Source organism: Nerophis ophidion, linkage group LG08 (assembly GCF_033978795.1).
Source record: "Nerophis ophidion isolate RoL-2023_Sa linkage group LG08, RoL_Noph_v1.0, whole genome shotgun sequence".
Lineage (NCBI taxonomy): Eukaryota > Metazoa > Chordata > Actinopteri > Syngnathiformes > Syngnathidae > Nerophis > Nerophis ophidion.
Genome location: NC_084618.1, coordinates 38,855,341 through 38,868,768, shown reverse-complemented (window position 1 = coordinate 38,868,768; position 13,428 = coordinate 38,855,341). Strand labels below are relative to the sequence as shown.

The 13,428-nt window shown below is 40.1% G+C and overlaps 1 protein-coding gene across 3 annotated transcripts in view; it reads left to right on the top strand.

Annotated features, from left to right (window-relative positions):
* The window catches only part of LOC133557776 (solute carrier family 45 member 4), a 106,350-nt gene that overhangs the window by 723 nt on the left and 92,199 nt on the right, over positions 1 to 13,428 (top strand). Inside the window, exon 2 of one of the 3 annotated variants that reach the window (XM_061908555.1) lies at positions 3,029 to 3,078. The exons of the other annotated variants lie outside the window; for them this stretch is intronic. The gene's annotated coding sequence lies outside the window, so the exon portion shown is untranslated. The remainder of the gene's footprint in view (positions 1 to 3,028; positions 3,079 to 13,428) is intronic. 3 annotated transcript variants of the gene reach the window in all.

The following is a 13,428-nucleotide window of genomic DNA, read 5'->3' as shown; positions in this document are numbered from 1 at the left end:
TTTGCTCCAAAAATTATAATGCATCAGAATCAAGGTTTTTATCAGTTATTGTCCACGACATATCGGTCTGTTTTAGGGCTAATTAATATATTCTATCATATTACATTTCCATGTTTTGGGAAATAAAAGTAGAAAGTACAATACATAAGTAAACAAATAATATTGCTTCATCGAATCAACTATACATTTTTTTGAAAGGCCTTCTGAAACCCACTACTACCGACCACGCAGTGTGATAGTTTATATATTAATGATGAAATATTAACATTGCAACACATGCCAATACGGCCTTTTTAGTTTACTAAATTGCAATTTCAAATTTCCCGTGAATTGTCCTGTTGAAAACGTCGCGGAATGCTGACGTGTACGCGTGACGTCACGGACTTTTAGGAAATATTAGCGCAGCGCACACACACAACTAAAAGTCGTCTGCTTTGACCGCATATTTACACAGTATTATGGACATCTGTGTTGCTGAATCTTTTGCAATTTGTTCAATTAATAATGGAGAATTCAAAGTAGAAAAATGGAGTTGGGAAGCTTTAGCCTTTAGCCACACAAACACACGGTGATTCCTTGTTTAAAATTCCCGGAGGTGAAACTTTACTATGGATCAGAGCGGTCAAGCGAACATGGTTCCCGACCAAATGTCAACCAGCAGTTTTCGGTGAGAAAATTGTGTTAAAAAGTCGCCATTTACCGGAGATCAGCTGAGCTTGTGCCGTCCGTACAGCTGCCGTCGACTTCCATTAGACACTGGCCTCAAGACACCCGTGGATACACCCTTCCGACTATCAGGTACTATTAAACTCACTAAAACACTAGCAACACAATAGAAAGATAAGGGATTTCCCAGAATTATCCTAGTAAATGTGTCTAAAAACATCTGAATCTGTCCCAATGCAATCGCGTTTTTTGTTTTTTAACTAGATTTTTTTTTTTTTTCTAGTCCGTCGCTATCGTTATCCTCCAACACGAATCTTTCATCCTCGCTCAAATTAATGGGGAAATTGTCTTTTTCTCGGTCCGAATAGCTCTTTTTGTTGGAGGCTCCCATTAAAAACAATGTGAGGATGTAAGGAGCCTCAACGGGTGACGTCATCGTCTGCGACTTTCGGTGAAGGCAGGGCTTTTCTGTTAGCGACCAAAAGTTGCAAACTTTATCGTCGATGTTGTCTACTAAATCCTTGCAGCAAAAATATGGCAATATCGCGAAATGATTAAATATGACACATAGAATTGACCTGCTATCCCCGTTTGAATAAGAAAATCTCATTTCAGTAGGCCTTTAACCTTCCAGGAACTGTGTTCATCCTGATTATTTGATTGTTTTTAATCACATTCTTATATTGGTCAGTTGTAAGGCTAGTATATTACATAAACATGTAAACATGTGTGTTACTTTGATAACACACACAGGGACGGCGTGGCGCGGTTGGGAGAGTGGCCGCGACAGCAACCTGAGGGTTCCTGGTTCAATCCCCACCTTCTACCAACCTTGTCACGTTCGTTGTGTCCTAGAGCAAGACACTTCACCCTTGCTCCTGATGGGTCCTGGTGAGCGCCTTGCTTGGCAGCTCCCACCATCAGTGTGTGTGTGAATGGGTGAATGTGGAAATAGTGTCAAAGCGCTTTGAGTACCCTGAAGGTAGAAAAGCGCTATACAAGTGTAACCCATTTACCATTTATAACATTACATTGTATTGGGCTAGAGTAGTCTCTCGCCTGTATACCCAGGTCGTACAACCGATTTTCACGTCAGGACCAATAAATATGATAAAAAGGTGTTATTGACCTCATTCTATTGGTCAATTTTAGGGCTAATTAATATCGTATCAATCACGTTACATTACCAGATGTACTGTTTTGGGACGTAAAGAAGTATAATTTTTTTTTCTCCCCAAAAATGATAACGAAGTTATTCAACTTTTTAGTCACCATTTTCATATTGGTTATTATGATGTTTTGATTCTCATTGATATATTGGTAAGTTATAAGGCTAATATATTACATGTACATTGCATTATATCAAATTACGAGAGGGACTGTTTTGGGACCTAAGGGTAGAAAGTGTTAGTTTTTTTTCAAAATATGACAAGGGAATCAGCTCAATATTTTTATCAGCTTTTGTCCTCAGTATATTGGTCAGTTTTAGGGTTAATTAATGTATTACAATCACAGTACATTATCACATGGACTGTTTTGGGACGTAAGGGTAGAAAGTGTTAGTAAGATATTCTTCCAAAAGTGACAATGATAATATATGATTAGTTACTGACCATTGTATTGGTCAGTTTTAAGGATGAGTTGTATTACTGTTTTGTGTGAGATGTTTCATTCACTCCAAGATTAATGTTATAAAAAATTAAAAACTGTGTTAAAAACAAAAACATATCTTTAAAAAGATGTTGATGCTGTGAAAGTGGAAAAAAATATGTTTTGCATTTTTTGGGCCAAAGTAAAAAAAAAAATTGCAGAAATTCATATTTTACAGGTCCCTCCAGCTGGTGTATCCAGGTGAAACGTGACCATAAACATGCTCAATATTGCCCACAGCAGAATTGTAAAAAATTAGTACCCACTATTGATGCATATTCACCTAAACTACAAGAAATCTTGGCTGTAAAATTACGGGCAGAGTTGGTCACTTTGGTTTGTTGGTGTAATTTTACTGGTATTTTCGCCAGAGACCATTTCGTGACCTCTGGGTATGATGTGATAATAAATTAATGAGGTGTTTTAAGTTCGACAGAGGATTTTCTATGAGCATTTAAATAGAGATAAAGCACTATTGTTTGTGTTTTGTGTGTGTATTGGCAACTGCTGATTTATATTGTGCATGTGCTGCATTGCTCTGATTGAATGTACTGCATAATAAGCTTTGTCTTGGAAGAATTAATCCTTTTGAGTCTTAACGCTTTTGTGTGTGTGTGCGTGTGTGTGCGTGTGTGTGTGTGTTTTTGTGTGTGTGTGTGTGTGTGTGTGTGTGTGTGTGTGTGTGTGTGTGTGTGTGTGTGTGTGGGTACAGCACCACAGACTGCACCAAGCGACCTTAATGAAGCTTTCCAAGCCTTTTTGGTGAGTGTGCGCACAAACCCTTACAGAAAGTTGCAAATACTTTTTTCAAGTTGCATGCAAACCGCAAAATAGTTTTGCTCAATGAAGCCTCTGCTCTTGAAAAGAAATAAGGGCCCATTGTAGCTGGTGAAGCTACCCATATCTGTTTAGTCGCAATTGCGCCAGGGCTACTCTGGAATGCAGTTCTCTCAGTTGTCTTTCGTATTTCGCCATGCAGCTTGTTGTTTGGGGTTTTTTGTTGTTGTTTTTGCTCACAGACTGAAGCAATCAACTTCCTCCTGATGACAGATGCGGTAGTGACCGTCAGCCAGTCGGCACTCATGCACACATAAGCGGACAACGGCTGTGATGCATTCTGGCACGAGCTGTCATCTAAAGATGATCATATGAGCGCACAATAGCAATGGAAACATAGCAATGGAAACAAGCTTATAGAATATCTTTGACTAGTAGTTCCCCGAAAACAGCAGAGACTACCTATCATTGAGAGCATCTTTGTCTTGCAGGAGATTTAGAAAAGCAGCAGAGCATTCCTGTATTATAGAGAATCTCTGACTCGTGTTTTTGCAATGGGTCTTATCACAGCAAACCATCTGATTGGTTACATACAAAGCCAATCAGCAGGGCGTATTCAGAGCGACGCAGTCAAAGCTTCAGGGTCGAGCAGATATTCGTTTAGCAGGGTAGCAGCGGACTCTCCCCAAATTTTAAAAAACACTTCCCAGTCACAATTATTACAAACATCACTATGAGCCCGTTGACCTTCTAGAAACTTAAACTGCAGCTCAGCTCGCTCGCAGTTCTGGCTTGAGGTGAAGGCTAATTAGCTTTTAGCGTAACGTTAGCTCATTGTGTGTGTGTGTGTGTGTGTGCGTGCGTGTGCGTGTGTGTGTGTGTGTGTGTTTGTGTGTGTGTTAGGGGAAGCAAAGCACTGTCTGTCTGTTATTTCATTGAACTCCATGGTGTTCAGGGATGAATAGTCTCTCCTATTGCTATTGTACTATTTTTTTCAGCTATAGTTACATTAATCATTAGTAATGTAGCAGCCTAGTTTTGAATGGCAGGGTCCCTGCTATCACATGTTGATAAAAATACAACATTTACATAATAAAAGTCAACTACAGGCTTCCCAAATGCTGTAATAAATTAAGCATGATGAGTTGACTTGAAACTGTTTAAAGAGGAACATTATCACAATTTCAGAAGGTTTAAAACCAATAAAAATCAGTTCCCAGTGGCTTATTTTATTTTTTGAAATGTTTTTCAAAATTTTACCCGTCCCGGAATATCCCTAAAAAAAAGCTTTAAAGTGCCTGATTTTTGCTATCTGTGAAGCCATCGTCCATTTTCCTGTGACGTCATCCAATGATGCCAATATGGATAGCACAGCAAGATATAGCGGCATTAGCTCGGATTCAAACTCGGATTTCAGCGGCTTAAGCTATTCAACAGATTAAGCATGTATTGAAACGGATGGTTGGAGTATGGAGGCAGATAGCGAAAATGAAATTGAAGCAGAAACTGAAGCTATTGAGCGAATAGCTATTGACGCTATTCGGCCATGTTTGCCTTAGCATCGCCAGTAAAATGTGCAGACCAACGATCGGAAGTTTCGCATCTTGTGACACTGGATCAACTTAAATCCATCGATTGGTAAGTGTTTGTTTAGCATTAAATGTGGGTGGAGGGAAACGCTGGATGTAAATACAGTTTCAAATGTACATACAGCTAGCCTAAATAGCATGTTAGCATCGATTAGCTGGCAGTCATGCCGCGACCAAATATATCTCATTAGCACATAAGTCAACAACATCAACAAAACTCACCTTTGTGATTTTGTTGACTTTATCGTTGGAAATGCATCTGCAGGTTATCCATACATCTCTGTGCCATGTCTGCCTTAGAATCGCCGGTAAAATGTGCAGACACTCCGGCACATTCGATGGGGATCAGGCAGCAGATTTCTTTGACTTTATCGTTGGAAATGCATCTGTTTTGAGTGTCTCAGGATATCCACACAATCTTGCCATCTCTGTAGTAGCATAGCTTTCGTCGGTAAAGTGTGCGGAACAAACGGCTGACCATTTCGTCGGCTTTCCCCACACCTTCGTATTTTGAACAAATTTCGTCCAATTTCTTGCCACTTTCGCATCTTTGGGCCAGTGGTGCAACATGAATCCCTCCCTGTTAGTGTTGTTACACCCTCCGACAACACACCGACGAGGCATGATATCTCCAAGGTTCCTGAAAATAGTCGAAAAAATGGAAAATAACAGAGCTGAGACGCGGTGTTTGTAATGTGTTTGAGAAAATGGCGGCTTTATTACATAGGTGACGTCACTTTCTGACGTCATAGCTCCAAGAGCGATCAATAGAAAGGCGTTTAATTCGCCAAAATTCATCCATTTAGAGTTCGGAAATCGGTTAAAAAAAAATATGGTCTTTTTTCTGCAACATTAAGGTATATATTGACGCTTACATAGGTCTGGTGATAATGTTCCCCTTTAATGTTGCACTTTTTATATGTAGAAGAAAGGTTTTGTCATTTTATTTAATCAAAGCAACAACTTGAGGCAGTTTAATGTGGATTAACTTGGGCAGAATTATTATAGGGTTCCCAATGTTAAAAGGATAAAGCCGTTGTTTATAAATTTGGTAAATAAATAACCCAAAAAAATTATATTTTGTTGTTTTCTTACTGTACCGAAAATGAACCGAACCGTGACTTCTAAACCGAGGTACGTACCGAACCAAAATTTTTGTATGTATGTATGCATACATATGTATGTATGTATGTATACATATGTATGTATGTATGTATGTATGTATACATATGTATGTATGTATGTATGTATAGATATGTATGTATGTATGTATGTATACATATGTGTGTGTATATGTGTGTATGTGTGGCCCTGCAATGAGGTGGCGACTTGTCCAGGGTGTACGCCGCCTTCCGCCCGATTGTAGCTGGGATAGGCGCCAGCGCCCCCGCGACCCCAAAAGGGAATAAGCGGTAGAAAATGGATGGGATGGATATATATGTGTGTATATATATATATAGTGAAGTGAATTATATTTATATAGCGCTTTTCTCTGGTGACTCAAAGCGCTTTACATAGTGAAACCCAATATCTAAGTTACATTTAAACCAGTGTGGGTGGCACCGAGAGCAGGTGGGTAAACTGTCTTGCCCAAGGACACAACGGCAGTGACTAGGATGGCGGAAGCGGGAATCGAACCTGCAACCCTCAAGTTGCTGGCACAGCCGCTCTACCAACCGAGCTATGCCGCTGTATATATATATATATATATATACATCTCTGCGCTGCTGATCCGCCTCCGCTGTGAACGGGACTCTCACTACTGTGTTGGATCCGCTTTGGACTGGACTCTCGCGACTGTGTTGGATCCATTGTGGATTGAACTTTCACTGTATCATGTTAGACCCGCTCGACATCCATTGCTTTCCTCCTCTCCAAGGTTCTCATAGTCATCATTGTCACCGACGTCCCACTGGGTCATTATTGTCACCGATGTCCCATTGGGTGTGAGTTTTCCTTGCCCTTATGTGGGCCTACCGAGGATGTCGTGGTGGTTTGTGCAGCCCTTTGAGACACTAGTGATTTAGGGCTATATAAGTAAACATTGATTGATTGATTGATATATATATATACATACATACATACACACACACACACAAACCCCGTTTCCGTAAGAGTTGGGAAATTGTATTAGATGTAAATATAAATGGAATACAAGGATTTGCAAATCCTTTACAACCAATATTCAATTGAATGCACTACAAAGACAAGATATTTGATGTTCAAACTCATAAACTTAATTATTTTCTTTGCAAATAATAATTAACTTACAATTTCATTGCTGCAACATGTGCCAAAGTAGTTGGGAAAGGGCATGTTCACCACTGTGTTACATCACCTTTTCTTTTAACAACACTCAATAAACTTTTGGGAACTGAGGAAACTAATTGTTGAAGCTTTGAAAGTGGAATTCTTTCCCATTCTTGTTTTATGTAGAGCTTCAGTCATTCAACAGTCTGGAGTCTCCACTGTCATATTTTACGCTTCACAATGCGCCACACATTTTCGATGGGAGACAGGTCTGGACTGCAGGCGGGCCAGGAAAATACCCGCACTCTTTTTTTTACGAAGCCACGCTGTTGTAACTAACATGCTGTATATGGCTTGGCATTGTCTCGCTGAAATAAGCAGGGGCGTCTATGGAAAAGACGGCACTTAGATGGCAGCATATGCTGTTCCAAAACCAGTATGTACCTTTCAGCATTAATGGTGCCTTCACAGATGTGTAAGTTACCCATGCCTTGGGCACTAATGCACCCCCATAGCATCGCAGATGCTGGCTTTTGAACTTTGCGTCGAAAACAGTCTGGATGGTTCGCTTCTCCTTTGGTCCGGATGACACAATGTCCAATATTTCCAAAAACAATTTGAAATGTGGACTCGTCAGACCACAGAACACTTTTCCACTTTGCATCAGTCCATCTTGGATGATCTCGGGCCCAGAGAAGCCGGCAGCGTTTCTGGATGTTGTTGATAAATGGCTTTCGCTTTGTATAGCAGAGCTTTAACTTGCACTTACAGATGTAGTGCCGAACTGTATTTAGTGACAGTGGTTTTTTTGGAGTGTTCCTGAGCCCATGTGGTGATATCCTTTAGAGGTTGATGTCGGTTTTTGATACAGTGCCGTCTGAGGGATCGTAGGTCACGGTCATTCAATGTTGGGTTCCAGCCATGCCGCTTACGTGGAGTGATTTGTCCAGATTTTCTGAACCTTTTGATGATATTATGGACTTTAGATGTTGAAATCCCTAAATTTCTTGCAATTGCACTTTGAAAAACGTGATTCTTAAACTGTTTGACTATTTGCTCACGCCGTTGTGGACAATGGGGTGTACCTCGCCACATCCTTTCTTGTGAAAGACTGAGCATTTTTTGGAAAGCTGTTTTTAAACCCAATCATGGCACCCACCTGTTCCCAATTAGCCTGCACACCTGTGTGATGTTCCGAATAAGTGTTTGATGAGCATTCCTAAACTTTATCAGTATTTATTGCCACCTTTCACAACTTCTTTGTCACGTGTTGCTGGCATCAAATTATAAAGTTAATGATTATTGCAAAAAAAAAAAAATTTATCAGTTCAAACATCAAATATGTTGTCTTTGTAGCATATTCAACTGAATATGGTTTGAAAATGATTTGCAAATCATTGTATTCCGTTTGTATTTACATCTAACACAATTTCCCAACTCATATGGAAACGGGATTTGTATATATATATATATTTACGTATATATGTATACATATGTATTTATGTATATATGTATGTGTACGTGTATATATATGTATGTGTGTGTATAAATAAATATATATATACATGTGTATGTATACATGTATATGTGTGTATATATATATATATGTGTGTGTATATATATGTATGTATATATATATATATATATATATATACATACACATAAATATGTGTGTGTGTGTGTATATATAAAAAAAATATATATATATATATATATCTCCATCCATCCATCCATTTTCTACCGCTTATTCCCTTTTGGGGTCACGGGGGGCGCTGGCGCCTATCTCAGCTACAATCGGGCGGAAGGCGGGGTACACCCTGGACAAGTCGCCACCTCATCGCAGGGCCAACACAGATAGACAGACAACATTCACACTCACTTTCACACACTAGGGCCAATTTAGTGTTGCCAATCAACCTATCCCCAGGTGCATGTCTTTGGAAGTGGGAGGAAGCCGGAGTACCCGGAGGGAACCCACGCATTCACGGGGAGAACATGCAAACTCCACACAGAAAGATCCCGAGCCTGGATTTGAACCCAGGACTGCAGGACCTTCGTATTGGGAGGCAGACGCACTAACCCCTCTGCCACCGTGAAGCCCATATATATATATATATATATATATATATATATATATATATATATATATATATATATATATATATATATATATATATATATACAGTGCCCTCCATAATTATTGGCACCCCTGGTTGAGATGTGTTTTTTAGCTTCCAATTATTTTATTTTTTTTCTAAATATATGGGACCTTAATGGAAAAAAAGAGAAAAATCCAACCTTCAATACAAGTGCATTTATTCAGTGGGGAAAAAATCCCACATAAAGAAATAATTATTTGACATCAAATAATGTGTGTCACAATTATTAGCACCCCTGGTGTTAATATTTTGTACAACCCCCTTTTGCCAACAAACAGCACCTAATCTTCTCCTATAATGTTTCACAAGATGGGCAAAGACAGAAAGAGGGATTTTCAGCCATTCCTCTTTGCAGAATCTCTCTAAATCATCCAGAGACCTGGGTCCTCTCCTCTGTACTCTCCTTTTCAGCTCACCCCACAGGTTCTCAATGGGGTTGAGGTCAGGGGACTGAGATGGCCATGGGAGGAGCTTGATTTTGTGTCTGGTGAACCATTTCTGTGTAGATTTGGCCATATGTTTAGGGTCATTGTCTTGCTGAAAGACCCAGTGAGGACCCAGCTTCAGCTTTCGGGCAGAGGCAACAGATTTTGATTTAAAATGTCCTGGTATTTCAAAGCATTCATGATGCCATGCACCCTAACAAGGTTCCCAGGGCCTTTGGAAGTGAAACAGCCCCACAGCATCACTGACCCCACCCCCATACTTCACAGTGGGTATGAGGTGCTTTTCAGCATGCGCATCTTTCGTGGTACGCCAGACCCACTTAGAGTGTTTGTTGCCAAAAAGCTCAATCTTGGTCTCATCTGACCAAAGCACACGGTCCCCAGTTGAAGCCCCAATACCGTTTGGCGAACTCCAGACGCTTGCGTTTATGATTGTGAGTGAGGAAAGGTTTTCTCCGTGCATGCCTCCCAAACAGCTTGTTGGCGTGTAGACAGCGCCTGATGGTTGATTTGGAGACTTTGTGACCCCAGGATGCTACCATTTGTTGTAATTCTGTAACAGTGAGCTTTGGAGATCTTTTGATTTCTCTTACCATCCTCCTCACTGTGCGTGGTGGCAAAATAAACTTGGGTCCTCGTCCAGGCTTATTTACCACTGTTCCAGTTGTTTTGAACTTCTTAATTATTCCTCTCACAGTGGATATGGGCAGCTGCAGTTGAGTGGCAATCTTCTTGTAGCCTCTGCCTGACCTGTGAAGGTCGACGCACATCTGCCTCACTTGTATGCTGTGTTCCTTTGTCTTTCCCATGTTTAAGAGTGGATAAGAGAAATGGCCTCGGTGTCACGTCATATTTATACCCCAGGGAAACAGGAAGTGATGAATTACTAATTAAATGTTCCTACGTACTCTGGTAAACTTTGTAAACTACTGTAGAAATGACAGAAATGCTTCAATTATATTTATTTCCTGGGAATTGTTAAGGGTGCCAATAATTGTGGAACAGGTGATTTAATGAAAAATAATTATTTTTTAGTCAGGGATTTTTTTATTTTCTTACAATTCATTTGAGTTGAAGGCTACATTTTCCTACAATTTTCAGTGTGACAGTATTCTTCTGCAATAAACACTGAATTTATTTTAAGGCTTTTAACACATCTCAACCAGGGGTGCCAATAATTATGGAGGGCACTGTATATATATATATATGTGTATAAATGCATGTATATATGTGTGTGTATATACATATAAACACATATATATACATACAGCTCATGGGTGTATGTATATATTTTTATATGAATATATATATAAATAAAAACACCTCATTCAATGTGTTGCCTTTGTTTTAATGACTATTTATATTGTGGATAGTCACTGAAGGCATCAAAACTATGATTGAACACATGTGGAGTTATGTACTTAACGAAAAAAGTTGAAATAACTGAAAACATGTTTTATATTCTATTTCCTTCAAAATATCAATCAATCAATCAATGTTTACTTATATAGCCCTAAATCACCAGTGTCTCAAAGGGCTGCACAAACCACAACACGAACCACTACGACATCCTCGGTAGGCCCACATAAGGGCAAGGAAAACTCACACCCAGTGGGACGTCGGTGACAATGATGACTATGAGAACCTTGGAGAGGAGGAAAGCAATGGATGTCGAGAGGGTCTAACATGATACTGTGAAAATTCAATCCATAATGGATCCAACACAGTCGCGAGAGTCCAGTTCAAATCGGATCGGATCAGCAGCGCAGAGATGTCCCCAGCCGATACACAGGCGAGCAGTACATGGCCACCGGATCGGACCGGACCCCCTCCACAAGGGAGAGTGGGACATAGGAGAAACAGAAAAGAAACGGCAGATCAACTGGTCTAAAAAGGGAGTGTATTTAAAGGCTAGAGTATACAAATGAGTTTTAAGGTGAGACTTAAATGCTTCTACTGAGGTGGCATCTCGAACTGTTACCGGGAGGACATTCCAGAGTACTGGAGCCCGAACGGAAAACGCTCTATAGCCCGCAGACTTTTTTTGGGCTTTGGGAATCACTATTAAGCCGGAGTCCTTTGAACACAGATTTCTTGCCGGGACATATGGTACAATACAATCGGCAAGATAGGATGGAGCTAGACCGTGTAGTATTTTATACGTAAGTAGTAAAACCTTAAAGTCACATCTTAAGTGCACAGGAAGCCATTGCAGGTGAGCCAGTATAGGCGTAATGTGATCAAACTTTCTTGTTCTTGTCAAAAGTCTAGCAGCCGCATTTTGTACCAACTGTAATCTTTTAATGCTAGACATGGGGAGACCCGAAAATAATACGTTACAGTAGCCACCCTTTGCTCTGATTACTTTTTCGCATTCTCTCGATGAGCTTCAAGAGGTAGTCACCAGAAATAGTTTTCACTTCACTGGTGTATATGTGGGCTTCACGGTGGCAGAGGGGTTAGTGCGTCTGCCTCACAATACAAAGGTCCTGCAGTCCTGGGTTCAAATCCAGGCTCGGGATCTTTCTGTGTGGAGTTTGCATGTTCTCCCCGTGAATGCGTGGGTTCCCTCCGGGTACTCCGGCTTCCTCCCACTTCCAAAGACATGCACCTGGGGATAGGTTGATTGGCAACACTAAAATTGGCCCTAGTGTGTGAATGTGAGTGTGAAAGTTGTCTGTCTATCTGTGTTGGCCCTGCGATGAGGTGGCGACTTGTCCAGGGTGTACCCTGCCTTCCGCCCGATTGTAGCTGAGATAGGCGCCAGCGCCCCCCGCGACCCCGAAAGGGAATAAGCGGTAGAAAATGGATGGATGGATGGATGGATGGTGTATATGTATATGTAATGAAGCATTTAAATGAATTTGATATCTAAATCAATACATTAAGTTGAGTTGTAGTTAAAATTTGAAGGCAAAAACCTTTACTATTATGTATTCAAACTCTGTGTGCTGTGTATGTCAGAGTGCCTGTGCGCTCAAACTGATCAAGTTTAGACAGCTGTTTTTACATGTAATCGGCGATAGCAATGATTTAAGTCTGCGTAACAATTTCATACCAAATTTAAGAGGAAAATTTGCCAAACATGTAAAAATATAATCCAACATGCAGTAAAGCCCTATTTTGGAGGGCAATCACCAACATACTGTTGTATGGATCTGCGCGCGCACACACACACACACATTCAGTAACGACACTTTTTTGCCACACAGCAGAGCCATTGATTGTCATTTGTAAAAAAATAAAGAATGTCGATTTTATTGTAATATCAGGATCAGTTTGCATTGAATAAAGCAAGCTATAGCTAACAGACTGAACAACACATACCTTTACCTGTTATTAACATCCCTGTGACACTGTAATATTAAGTATAAACGATAAAATATTGAGTATTAAGAGTATGTGAAAGTTCGACTCTTACCATGTTTACTTCTGTGATTACCTCAAAGTTTTGTAATCAATCAGAAATATCCATCAGCTAAATACACCAAAAATGGCAAAGTGTGGAGAGAGAGTGTTTTGCATATTACCCATCATGCTTTGTAGTGGATTTAAATAGGTGTAATTTTGAATTGTGTATGGTGCTTTGACATTTTTCATAATGTACACATAGTTCAGAGAGCATGTTGTGTGTTGTGTGGGACCGTGTATGTTGACTTTCTGTGTTTTATGCAACATGAGTGAGAAAGGTTGTTTGATGCTATGCTCATTAGACTTTATCATACAATTCATGGTAATTCACCAACTTTACTGACATTGTCCATAAGAAGGTAGCATGATTGCAGCGATCAGTTATTAAAATTCAACACGAGACATACTGCGGGCCAGATTCCTTATTTAACTTGGTACAGCTTGCAGGCCAGATTGAGACCCTTGGGCCGCATTTGTCCC